The 12,828-nt window shown below is 33.4% G+C and overlaps 1 long non-coding RNA gene across 1 annotated transcript; it reads left to right on the top strand.

Annotated features, from left to right (window-relative positions):
- On the top strand, positions 7,572-10,307 carry LOC110262806. Its single transcript, XR_002347809.1, has 3 exons — positions 7,572-7,738; positions 7,908-8,024; positions 10,179-10,307. It is a non-coding gene; the product is annotated as an uncharacterized LOC110262806 (long non-coding RNA).

Raw genomic sequence — 12,828 nt, forward strand, 5'->3', positions numbered from 1 at the left:
TTCAGTGCTTTCTTTGTCTCTGAATCACACTTCTGCTCTAACTCCTCAATTTCAGCCAGAAAATACTTGAAATTGCCCAAAAATACAAAAGCTCATAGTAGAATCCAAAAATGTGATTTTAACACTAAAACCTATAAAAACTTAATAAAAACTAAATAAAACTACTAAAAACTATATGAAAATGATGTCAAAATGCGTATAAAATATCCGCTCATCACATTCCAACGCCTGCCCACTTCCAAGCTTCTTCATTCCTGGCATTTTCTAGGGCTCCTCATTATTGGTGTTGGCTTGAGTAACTTCAGTAATAGTGGGCATTGCCAATGCCCTATGTCCTGCTCCAAGGCTCTGCTTTTTCTATCTTTGCATCACCTATCATCAACCACATAAATTGCATCAAAGCTTGATATTCCATGAATCCATACATGGTTTTTCATCCCATCTAAGTGCAATATAATCTTCTCAATCAATACATTTCTTTAGCATCACTTATTTCATCAAATGATTCCTGTATTTTCATGAAATAATCATAATTTCAACTAATGCTTGATGAAACAATGCATGCAGAGATACTTCATACAATTACTTATTTATTAACTAAAACTTCATGAAAATAAACTAAAAACTAACTAAATTAACTAGATAAAATGGCTAAGATGCTCATGCATAATACGTACGTATCTAGCATGTGTACACATAATAACACTAGCCGTGTGATGTGGGAGTCCAGCCGTGGCACGGGTGGGGTGAAACAGAGAGTAAAGAGGTACAAGGAGATGTAGCTGTGGCATGGGGAGACACAGTCGTTGGACATGAGCCATGAAAAGAGGGAGTCATGCATACGCATCTGGCATGCATATGCAAAACTGGCGACATAAGGCACTTAATGCGTACGCATTGATGAGCGGATAATTTATACGCTTTTTAGCATTGTTTTTAGGTAGTTTTTAGTATGATTTAGTTAGTTTTTACTATGTTTTTATTAGTTTTTATGAAAAATTCACATTTCTAGACTTTACTATGAGTTTGTGTATTTTTCTGTGATTTCAGGTATTTTCTGGCTAAAATTGAGGGACATGAGCAAAAATCTGATTCAGAGGCTGAAAAAGGACTGCAGATGCTGTTGGATTCTGACCTTCCTGCACTCGAAGTGGATTTTCTGGAGCTACAAAAACCCAATTGGTGCACTTTTAATTGCGTTGGAAAGTAGACATCCAGGGATTTCCATAAATATATAATAGTCCATACCTTGCCCGAGTTTTGACGACGCAAACTGGCATTTAAACACCAACTTCCTGCCCTATTCTGGCGTTAAACGCCAGAATTGAGTTACAAGCTGGAGTTAAATGCCCAAACTGGCACCAAAGCTGGCGTTTAACTCCAAGAAGAGTTTCTACATGTGAAAGCTTCAATACTCAGCCCAAGCACACACCAAGTGGGCCCCGAAAGTAGATTTCTGCACTATCTGCATTTAATTACTTATTTTCTGTAACCCTAGCTACTAGTTTAGTATAAAAACTACTTTTAGAGACTTATTTTACATCTTTGGATCATTTTTTATCTTTGGACGTTTAGTCCTTAGACTTTACCATTGTACATGTTTTGGAGGCTGGCCTCACGGCCATGCCTGGACCTTCATTACTTATGTATTTTCAACGGTGGAGTTTCTACACCTCAGATTAAGGTGTGGAGCTCTGCTGTTCTTCATGAATTAATGCAAAGTACTATTATTTTTCTACTCAATTCAAGCTTATTCTTATTCCAAGATATTCACTCGCACTTCAACCTGATGAATGTGATGATCCGTGACACTCATCATCATTCTCACCTATGAACGCGTGCCTGACAACCACTTCCGTTCTATCTGCAATAGCTTAAGTGTGTATCTCTTAGCCTCCATTCCGAAAGATCGGAGACTTCGTGGTATAAGCTAGAATCAATTGGCAGCCATTTCTGAGATCCGGAAAGTCTAAACCTTGTCTGTGGTATTCTGAGTAGGATCTGGGAAGGAATGACTGTGACAAGCTTCAAACTCGCGAGTGTTGGGCATAGTGACAGACACAAAAGGATCAATGGATCCTATTCCAACATGAGTGAGAACCGACAGATGATTAGCCGTGTGGTGACAGCGCATTTGGACCATTTTCACTGAGAGGACGGACAGTAGCCATTGACAACGGTGATCCCCCAACATACAGCTTGCCATGGAAAGGAGTATGAATGATTGAATGAAGACAGTAGGAAAGCAGAGATTCAGAAGCAACAAGCATCTCCATACGCTTATCTAAAATCCCACCAATGAATTACATAAATATTTCTATCTTATTTTATATTTTATTTATATTTTAAACATCAAAACCTCATAACCATTTGAATCTGCCTGACTGAGATTTACAAGGATGACCATAGCTTGCTTCAAGCTGACAATCTCCGTGGGATCGACCCTTACTCACGTAAGGTTTATTACTTGGACGACCCAGTGCACTTGCTGGTTAGTTGTGCGGAGTTGTGAAAAAGAGTTGAGATTAAGATTGTGCGCACCAAGTTTTTGGCGCCATTGTTAGAGATCACAATTTCGTGCACCACGCATCTAGGATGCGTACGCACAATGATACATGCATGCAACGTGAGTCTCCAGCTGTGCAACGTGAAGAGAGAAGAAGCTAATTGGGAGCAATCAAAAGGGTGCTATGTGTACGTATCTAGCTTGCAAATAGGGAGAAAATTGGGCCAAGTTAGGTTTCACGTGCAACGTAAAGAGTCTCACGTGTAACGTGAGGTATAGGTCACCTCCTAGGGGGCGTTAATTCACTCACCAAGGCATTCAATTCTCCACACACTAAAGTGACTAACCCAAGGCTCAACCTAAGCCCATGAATTTTAACATTGATTAAGGATCATAAGGAGAAAGATCTGAAGTTTGACTGGGAGAAAAATATTAATTAGCTAGATTTGATTTTGTTTTAAATTAATTCTATTTTGAAGTTTTGAATTTTAGGTTTTCTTAGGTGAACATATATAAGGAGAGAAGTAACTCACGTGCTTTTTTCCTCAACAGTTTCTATAATTCATAATTTTTTAGGTTTTCTTTTGAAGCATGAGCAACTAATCCTCTCTGTTAAGGTTAGGAGCTATGTTAATTACTATGGACTAATGTTATAACTTTTCTATCTTGATTTGCATTGATATTTTCTTAAGAAAAAGTTTTTGTTTTTCATCTAAATTAAAGGATTTGAATGAGTTGGGAAACAATTCTCTTCTGACTTGAATTCTCTTAATATCTTGGAAAAGTTAATTAATCGAATTAAGTTTGAAAACTTCTTCTCATAGCTCTTAGGTTTTGGACTTGAACTTGATAAGTGACATCGAATCAACCAAGTTTGGTTCTTGAGAATTATGTGGCTTCTAAATCAATGAACGTGCTTAACCTCTTTTCTTGAATAATTGACTAAGGAATTAGCTATTAATTAGGTTAAAGAGAAATTGAATTACCCAGGAATTGGAGTTTGATTAATTAAGATTTGCCATAGAAACATCTTTGCAAGATCAAGGTGGAGAGTGAAAAGTATTTTTTCGAAAGTTTTAATATCTCTGAAACCTTAACTCTTTTAATCATATTACTTTCTAAAAAAATTTTAGTTTGCTCTTATTTAATTCTTTGTTTTCATGATAATTGTTATTGAAACCCTAAGTTTGTGCTTCTCTGACTAGAATAATCAGTTGATTATTGCTTGCTTAATCTATTAATCCTCGTGGGAATGTAACCCACTCCCGTGGTATTACTTGATATGATCCGGTGCACTTGCCGGTAGTTTATGGTTTTGTAAAATCTACATCAATAATCCAAGCATGGAAAGGGTTACAATTGAAAGTAAAAGTTTAACTCTAATCAAAACCATCAAATTAGGAGAAGATTGGTGGGAGATCAATCCAATTGTATAGGACATCAAAGGCATAATGGTGAAACACCAACACTTTGGCTTCACCTGGACCCCGAGAGAGGAAAACTTTCTGGCCCATTCCATTGCAAAATTAGAGGAGTATCTTTTAGTTAATTGGTGATCAAGGCCAAGTGAACAACTTAGATCCATTATCAACATAGAGAACATCTAGACGGAAGGTCACAACACGGATCATCCTATCATAGGCCTTCAAACCCAATAGTCCGTTACCAACGAGACGACTGGGTGGGATTAGTGTGGGGGTAGTTGGAGACTTAGAGCCAAATTGGCTTCTCTTTTCATCCTTGGTTGGAGTCGTACATCTCTTCCCAAGTGTAGCCGCAAGGCCGCAGACACCTCTTATCTCTCTCAAAATCAGCACCTTGTACCTCTTTGGCTTGTCTGGATGAGAAGGAAAGAAGAGTGGTGGCTGTAACAAGTCTCGTAAATTCATACAGACGGAACTGGAATCCATCTCATGCCCTCTTCAGGATGCCACCGCTGTCGTGTAAAGATCCAACTTCTAGCAAGTCATGACCAATGCTAGCTACCAGACACTATTATACGGCTTTTCCTAAAGACTCTAGACCTTATATTAAATATATACATATAAGCCTGTAGCACTAGTTGAGATCGCGTGTCAGATATATAGATATAACGAAATAGATAATAGTTAAATAGATAATATATACATGATGCATGAAAAATACAGAAAACATAATAATATCATACATATATGCCCGAAAGCTCATTTAGTACATCATAATACATACCGAGTTACGTCGTTGCTTATTCATGAAAATATTTACACACTCCATATTTATACTAATAGGCCTCGACTCACAAGAGTCACCCTAGTCTGGGACCCATTCTAACTTGTTTATATAGGTATTTATAAAAGCACCTAGCCCTCTAAAAGTTTATACAAAGTGAGGGCAAAGACAACAACTACTACTACTATTATAACTATTGCTGGTCATCGATTCCTGGTAGCTGAAGAAACACGGAAGTACTGTGTGGAAGTAAGAGAAGTCTCTCTGACCCTCCGGTAATGCTACTGCTACTCGCTAGTCCCAAGGCTAGAAACTCAAAGAAGATCTCACCGGTTTTCATCTGCAGAATGGAAAAGTAAGGGGTGAGAACCTAAGGTTCCCAGCAAGGTACTACACAGGAAAACCTAAGGGGTTCCGTAGCCTAAGTCTAAGACTTCACGTAGTTAGGTCGGTAAGTCATACAAACAAGTACAAGGACAAGTATATGGCAGAATAGTAACTAAGCACAGAATACAAAAAGCAGAGACAAAATACAATCACAGGTACAAGTAAGCAATCACAAACATAGATAATGTGGCAACCAAGTATGATGCATGTCTAGTCCTATGAAAGCCATGAGCTCATGTGTCGGTTGACTACCCGTAACCCGACGTTACCTAGGAACTAGTTCTAGATATGGTTTCCCGATTGTGTCTGTCCGTGCATACGTGTCGATGTGGTTAAGCATACCACCAGTCCGTGACAATAGGCAATCGTTGCAAAGCTTGACGCTATAATATACGCACAAAGGGAAAACATAGTTTTAGCATTCAGTGGGTAATACCCACCTCCAAACAACCTCTAGCACCTTGGGGTTTACAGTTCTTTTTCTGCGGCACATCTCAATAAACTTTATTTCTAAGAGACTTCTCTCTCCCCTTCTTTATAAATACAACTTGTACCCAGTCTCTGCTTTTTAAATCTCAGCCTTTGTCACATTTTCTATTTTACTTTAATACTTTTATATATTTTCAATTTTATCTTTTTGTACATGACTTCTCTTTTACTATTTTCTTTAGGTTTTTAATGACGCTTTCACCACTAGTGTTATTACTTTATCATTCTACCCTCATACTTTTACTAAAGACCTTCTTACCTTCCATTAAGTTAATTAATCATTTTTAATTTGACTTTATGCCTAAAATTACTAATATGCCCCTAAGTACTCTAGTTTACCGTTTAACTTGATTTAGCGCCAAAATGTTACCGGCCTACCGGGTTAATCCTAATATTTTTCTATGACAAAATTATCCATAATACTTTTAATTAATGCCAATTCTATCCTTAGGAACCTAAAAGATCATTTTATCCTTTATTAATTTATTTACTTATTCTAGTTACCACTTTTTACCATTTTACTTCTAATTTTTACTAAAGCTTTTATTTAGGTCTGAAACTTTATCGTAATTATAATTTTAACCCAATTAGTTTATATAATTACTAATTTATCCTTAATGACACTAAGTTCAGAATTTTACTTATCTTTCAATTAAATTACATTTTTAACCCCCTTTTTACCCAAAAATAACCATAACACCCTTTTTACTTTTATACCTTTGTTCCATAGGATTAAAATCAGTTTTCTAACCTCTTTTTATCCCTTATACATGTGACTTTCATGATCATTTAGTGGATGAATTTTTAAGAGTGTATTTTTTTTATTTTTATCCGCTTTTAGTGACTTTTAAAGCTTGAAACTTAAACCCCAAGTGCTCCATTAATTTCAGCAGTTTCATACAATTTTCAGAGACAAATAAGCTGCATATATCACTTAAATAATAGTCCAAAATAAAGAAGCATCACTGAATTTTCAGAATAATGGAAGCTAGTACTTTTATTTTCACAGAGGCAGTCTAGGAGAGCTGTTGAGTTCTAATGGAGCATATTTAATTGTTAGTTTAGCTAATTTTCACGGTTGCCACTATTTATTTGTTCCGTTGGAAAATGGTGTGGATGAATTAATGAATTCAATGGAGGATTTGTTTGGCCGCGTCATTAATCTTCTAAGATAACTTAACGATCCCACCTCTTGATTAATCTGTTTGGCGTTTTGCATTGTGACATTTTTTTCTTTTAATATATATTTTATTTTTCTGGTTGTTTAATTATGTTGTTGTAGTCTCTTCATGCCTGATCTCTCTGAATTTAGTTATCAACTTTGAATTTTTTATACATACTAAAGCTAAAATTTGTTTAAATTTTCATAAGAGAGGCGTTTCTTCTTTTCTTTTTTTCTTTCTCTCTTATTTTATTTTTTTTATTATTAGAAAGTAGTAATCAGCTCTTGAATTTCTTTTCTTCTATTTTCGTAAAATTTTCTTTTTCATCAGGATTGTTTCGCTGTTTATTTATTTATTTTTTAATGATGATTTTAGCTTTTGGGTTAAAAGATTTTACTGTAGCATTTGATTGCTGAGCTGTTACCTGCATTTTGGGCCATACAATTTATAGACAGAGCGGTGCAAAATATTATATTAATTATGAGGAGACATAGGAAAATATGCTTTTGTTTTTGCGAAATCGAGTTACTTATATGTTATATCAGGTGCCATGAATGTAGGATTCAAAATAGTAATGACTATACTTTAATATATATTTTAAAATGTTAATACTATGATTTATAGGTATTATAGGATTCAGTATCTTATTTTATTGAGTGATCAGTGATCACATGAAGGTTTGCAATAATTTCTTCACTTTGTACTGTTGAGATAGGAACAATTTTAACCATGGCATATGCAAAATTTGACATTAATAACTGGGCCCTAAGACTGATGAGTATCTTTATTCTATATAGGATCAAAGTAGTGATAATTAATTTAGATTCCATTGTGATTGTGATTGTAATCTAATCTTAAACACCTCCTCTTTCTCTGTTTTTTTTTCTTAATGGTGGTTGTTAACCTATTATATATGAATTGTGATGGTGATGGCGAGATACAATATTGGAGCATAAATAATGGAAGTTATGCAAGAGTCTTCAAGGTAGAATCCTAGTCCTCAATTATTCTTTTTTTTTCTATGAAGCATATAGCAGTGGGCTACCTTTATTTACCTTTTTTTTAATCACTATATATTTAGTTTTGTTGTTTATTAAAGTGATGATATATTCACTTTAATGTGTTAATTGGCAATTCTCTCGTGGATTGATCAGGGTGGCATCACTCAGATGAGATTTCAACCACGTCTAGGGAGGTACTTGGCTGCAGCTGCAGAGAATGTTGTTTCTATACTTGATGTGGAGACACAAGGATGCCGATATTCATTAAAGGTTCGATTTCATGTTTATTATAATTAGTATTACTAGTGTATGTGCCTATTGATTCACTTTTTTATTTATTAAATTTGTGTAAAAGTAATATAATAGAATTAGTTGTTGTTTCTAACGGGATGAAAAGGAAAAGAGCTTGATTCAGGAACACAAGCTGTTATTGGAAGAGCTGCTCTGATAAGTATGCTTTTATCACAATCTTAATGAATCAATGACTAATAGGTATGGTTGATACAAAAATTATTGTCGGTCTAGAATTTCTCTTATAGAAATAAGAATTTCGTTGTAAGCATAGCTCCAAACCAACAAACAATTCTCACATCAAATTTAATTTGGTTTTGTCACAAGTACAAACCCCAATGAAAATTAACCGAAGTATTTAAACCTCGAGTCGTCTCACAAGGAATTTCAATGAAGTGATCAATTATTGGCTATGAAGGAATACAGGGGATTTGATTTATAAAAGGGGCAATAAAGTAAATGGCAAGAAAATAAAGCTAGTGGCTAAAGAAAACAAACGATAAAGAGAGACATTCATGGCAAGGATTGAGAATATAGGCTTTCTATCATAGTCACTAATAACAATAATTAACAAGAATTTATCTTATTTCGTTATCTCCAACAATGGAAGAAGGTATAATGTTATCTTCACATTGAGAGAAAGTCAAATAAGACTAGCTAATATCAATTCAAAAGTCCTAATCAACTCACTAATTGAATTAGCAAGAGATTAGAGTCAACGGAAATAATACTAGCTAACAACTCTAGATCACCAACATAGGTTGGGTCTTAATGACTCAAGATTGTCTAATTCCTATTCTCAAGCCAAGTATGCTCAAAAATCTACTCTAACATCCTTCCAAGCATTTTATCAAACACTTGGAAGGCATAAAAGGGAAGCATAATAAATTGCAAGAAAAAATAAATTCTACCACTACCAATTGCAAGGGATTAACAATAACAACTCAAATCAACCATAAGAACATAAAAGAAACATCAATTGAATTAAAAGAAAACCCAATCCAACAAGAGTACTCTTAAACATAAAAGAGAGGCATAAAAGGGAAGTTAACAATGCAAACTAAGAGGATTAAGATGTAGGAGCAAGAAATCATAAGGAAAACAAGATGAAAACAAGGATTAAACCCTAGATCTAAGATGCAATTACCCTAAGAACCCTAATTCTAGAGAGAAGAGGGAGTTTCTCTCTCTAGAAAACTAAACCACATGATGCTATACTACAACTAAGTACTCCCCCTTTACCCAAGCTTGAATTTTACATGAAATACCCTCAAAAATGAGTTGGATTTGGGCCTGGAAAGCTCAGAAATTACCCCCAGCGAATTCACTTTAAGTAAGTCATGTGCCGAGCGTCACGCGTGCGCGTGGGTGACACGTGCGCAACGCTGGCCAAAATTTCTCCTCACACGTACGCGTGGGTGACGCGTGCGCATGGCTTGCAAATCTTCAACGCACGCATACACGTGAATGACGCGTGCGCGTGGCCCTCAATTCTCCAAATGCTCATTTCTTCATGAATTCTCCACTTTGCATGCTTTTCTCTTCACTTCTTCCATCCAATACTTGCCTTATGAACCTGAAATCACTCAACGAACACATCAAGACATCGAATGGAATTAAGGTGAATAAAATCACCAATTTTAAGGCCTAAAAAACATGTTTTTACACTTAAGCACAAATTAAGAGAGAATTACAAAACCATGCTATTTCATGGAATAAATGTGAGAAAAGATGATAAAATCCCCCAAATTAAACACAAGATAAACCACAAAATTGAAATTTATCAATGGTTGCACATTTTTTCATTTTGACTTTAAACCCCAAATCTCATGGCATGATTCTTCTAATAAGTCACTTGATAGCATGGTTTTTGTTGTAGACAAAAGTTCTAAACAGTTTAGAACTTCTTGCATTAAGTTCATCTTAGTATAATTTTATTGAAACTAAACTTGGAACATGCTTTGATGACAAATATCTGAATACCGGAGAGTTTATACAGCTTGAAAAACCTAAAAAGAAAAAAGTTCTAATGAATTGATTAAATTTTGGACTGTAGCCTCATGAAATTTTTATTATTATAATTTTTCAGTTTTAATGATAAGTTGTTTATTTTTTGTTATGTATTATTTGTAGATTTAGCATATGGGACAAATCAAGCATGGATATAAAATATACAAGCAGATTGACATCCTTTTAACAAATATTAATTACTATTTTGTTATGACAATTATTGTCGGACAAAAATTTTATTATTTTATTGAGAATTATTAATGAAATTTTATTTTATTTTTTATATTTTTATTATAAAAGTAACTTTTATTTTTGTCAAAAAAGCAACTCTTCTATTAGTTGCATATCCAAAAGAAAAGGCAATGCTTTAAAAAGTTATAGGCAACACTGAAAAAGAATTGCAAATTCAAACTTATATGCAACGTGTAAAAGAGTTGCAGTTTATTATAAATAGGCAACACTTTTTAGTAGTGACCAAAATATGAGAGAAAAGATAACACTGCATAAGTGTTGTCTCAAATGCATCTTTAAAGTGTTGTTGTTTTTCAACCAAAGACAACACTTACTAGGTGTTGTCCTCAAAAGCGTTACTTTTGAAGCAAAAAAATTTAAGGCAACGGCCATATCTACAATGTCCTTCAAAAACGTTACCTTAGGTTCAAAAGTATTGCCATAGATCAAAAGCAACATTTTGTCAACCTTTAGACAACACTTTTTAAATGTTGTCTTAACCTAAAAATGTTGTAATGAAAGGACCCATAACATCTCCATGTGCAGCGTCCATGATCAGGAGTTGGTGCTCTTAAACATATCGTGGTGAACAAAACCGTATTTGGTGTTGAAGGAGCCGACTTCATCAATCTCCCGTCAACAACTTTCTCCACCGATCTTTGATTAGAAGTGCTGGATGCCTTAGCTTCCGAGTTCTTCTTTAGTTTAGATATATTAGGAGGGGTTATACGAAGGGAAGGGATATTGTTTTTCCGTTTGAATTTGTGGGATCCTTGTTGGGTCGGGTCAGATTATCCGACCCTACTCAAATCCAAAAAAAAATAATAAATAAAATGGACAAGATTTCATAAAAAAAAAAAACTAGCATCAATTTGTAATGGAAGGAAAAGATATAAACTTGAAGTCAAAGAAAATTTAGATAAAACTAATTTTTCTATTACAAATCCAGGATAATGAAATTATCAAGATTCCACCTTTAGCAATAAAAAAGAAGAGCAAGAATAGCAAGTTATGCACTCTTCTACAACTATGATCTTGCTGCTGCTGCAACATTCTTTATTTCATTTTGCTCAACTACAATCTTTTGCTGTAATATTTGATGTTTTATTTTTGTTCAACAATGACCAAGCCAGTTGTGCACAAATTTTGCAGATTGTAAAACTCAATTTTTGGAGGTAATGTACCTCAATAAAGGGGACATTCAGCTAAGTTTTAAATACAAAGAGTGAAAATATAAATATATTTTTTTTAGAGCATTCTTATTATTATTCTCCTTTCTTGTTTACATTGAATATCTAGCTTTTTTTAGTTTATCTTTTCTTGTATCTTAAGAAAGACTAATATAAAGAATTTGATTAAAAAAAAAACAAAGAAAAAAAGGCAAGAGAGATAAATTTTGAGAAAAAAAATTATTATATCAAATTATAATTTCTATTTTTTGTGTCATGAGTTTGAGAGATTTTTCATACCAAATTAGAAAAACACTTAGTAGAGAAATCTAAGATAAGTTAATTTAATGGATAGAAATTTAATTAGAAACTTATATGTTTTTTTGATAGAATTGGAAAGAATTTCAAAAAATTAGTTAATATAATTTCTTTGAATTAGAATGTAGGTCATTTTGTATTAAGTGGCTAAATTAAAATATATAGTGGTACATACTTTTTTTTTCTATTCTGTCTTTATAATTGTCGTTAAAAGACAAAAATTATCTCTTATATTTTTGTTTTAATAAATAAAACAACAACTGTCTTCCTAATTTATTTTAGTAATCAAATTAAAAAAAGTTTTAAATTATATTCAATCTTATATTTTAGGTCATAGAAAACCGTCATCGTGGTGATCGCCGTCATCTTAAGATTAAGATTATTAATATAATACTAAATTAAGTCCTATCTAGAGAAGTCATGTCTATTCAACTTATAATACAAAGTTTTGTGTGACTCAACATAAAAACGATAAATTAGATTGACTAGAAATGATTTTCTTGCTAAAAATAACAGTAGTCAAACCTTATCTATTATGTAGGTGTATTTATCCTTTATGTCAAAATATTATCATTTATATAAGTAGTGAATTTGTTAGTGACTAATTAAAGCATTAATATATTATAAAATTTAATTCCACAAGTAACGTCCTTATTTGAATTTACTATAATTACTATAATTTTTTGCGAATCATGATTATTAATATAAAATTTATAATTATTAGAATTGTTGATAATTTATAATAAATTATTAGTATTGGTTGAAATTTCTTTACTATACCACTTGACTTTTATGTTTTCAAAAATAATAACTATACTTTTCATTTATTTTACTTATTTTAATTTAGTTTTACAATTCTCTTAAAGGTACCAATCCCAGAAACAATTCAATATTAAATAAAAATATGAAAATCATCAAGCGTTTGTATCTCTCGATTTTTTATATTTAATTTATTCACTACAACACAACTGGTATTTTGCGGCAGTTTCTGGGTCCATTTTGCAGCGGTTTTTAATCGCCGCCAAACATATTGTGACGGTTGTAAACTCTGCTAA

Source organism: Arachis ipaensis, chromosome B05, assembly GCF_000816755.2.
Source record: "Arachis ipaensis cultivar K30076 chromosome B05, Araip1.1, whole genome shotgun sequence".
Taxonomy (NCBI): Eukaryota; Viridiplantae; Streptophyta; class Magnoliopsida; order Fabales; family Fabaceae; genus Arachis; species Arachis ipaensis.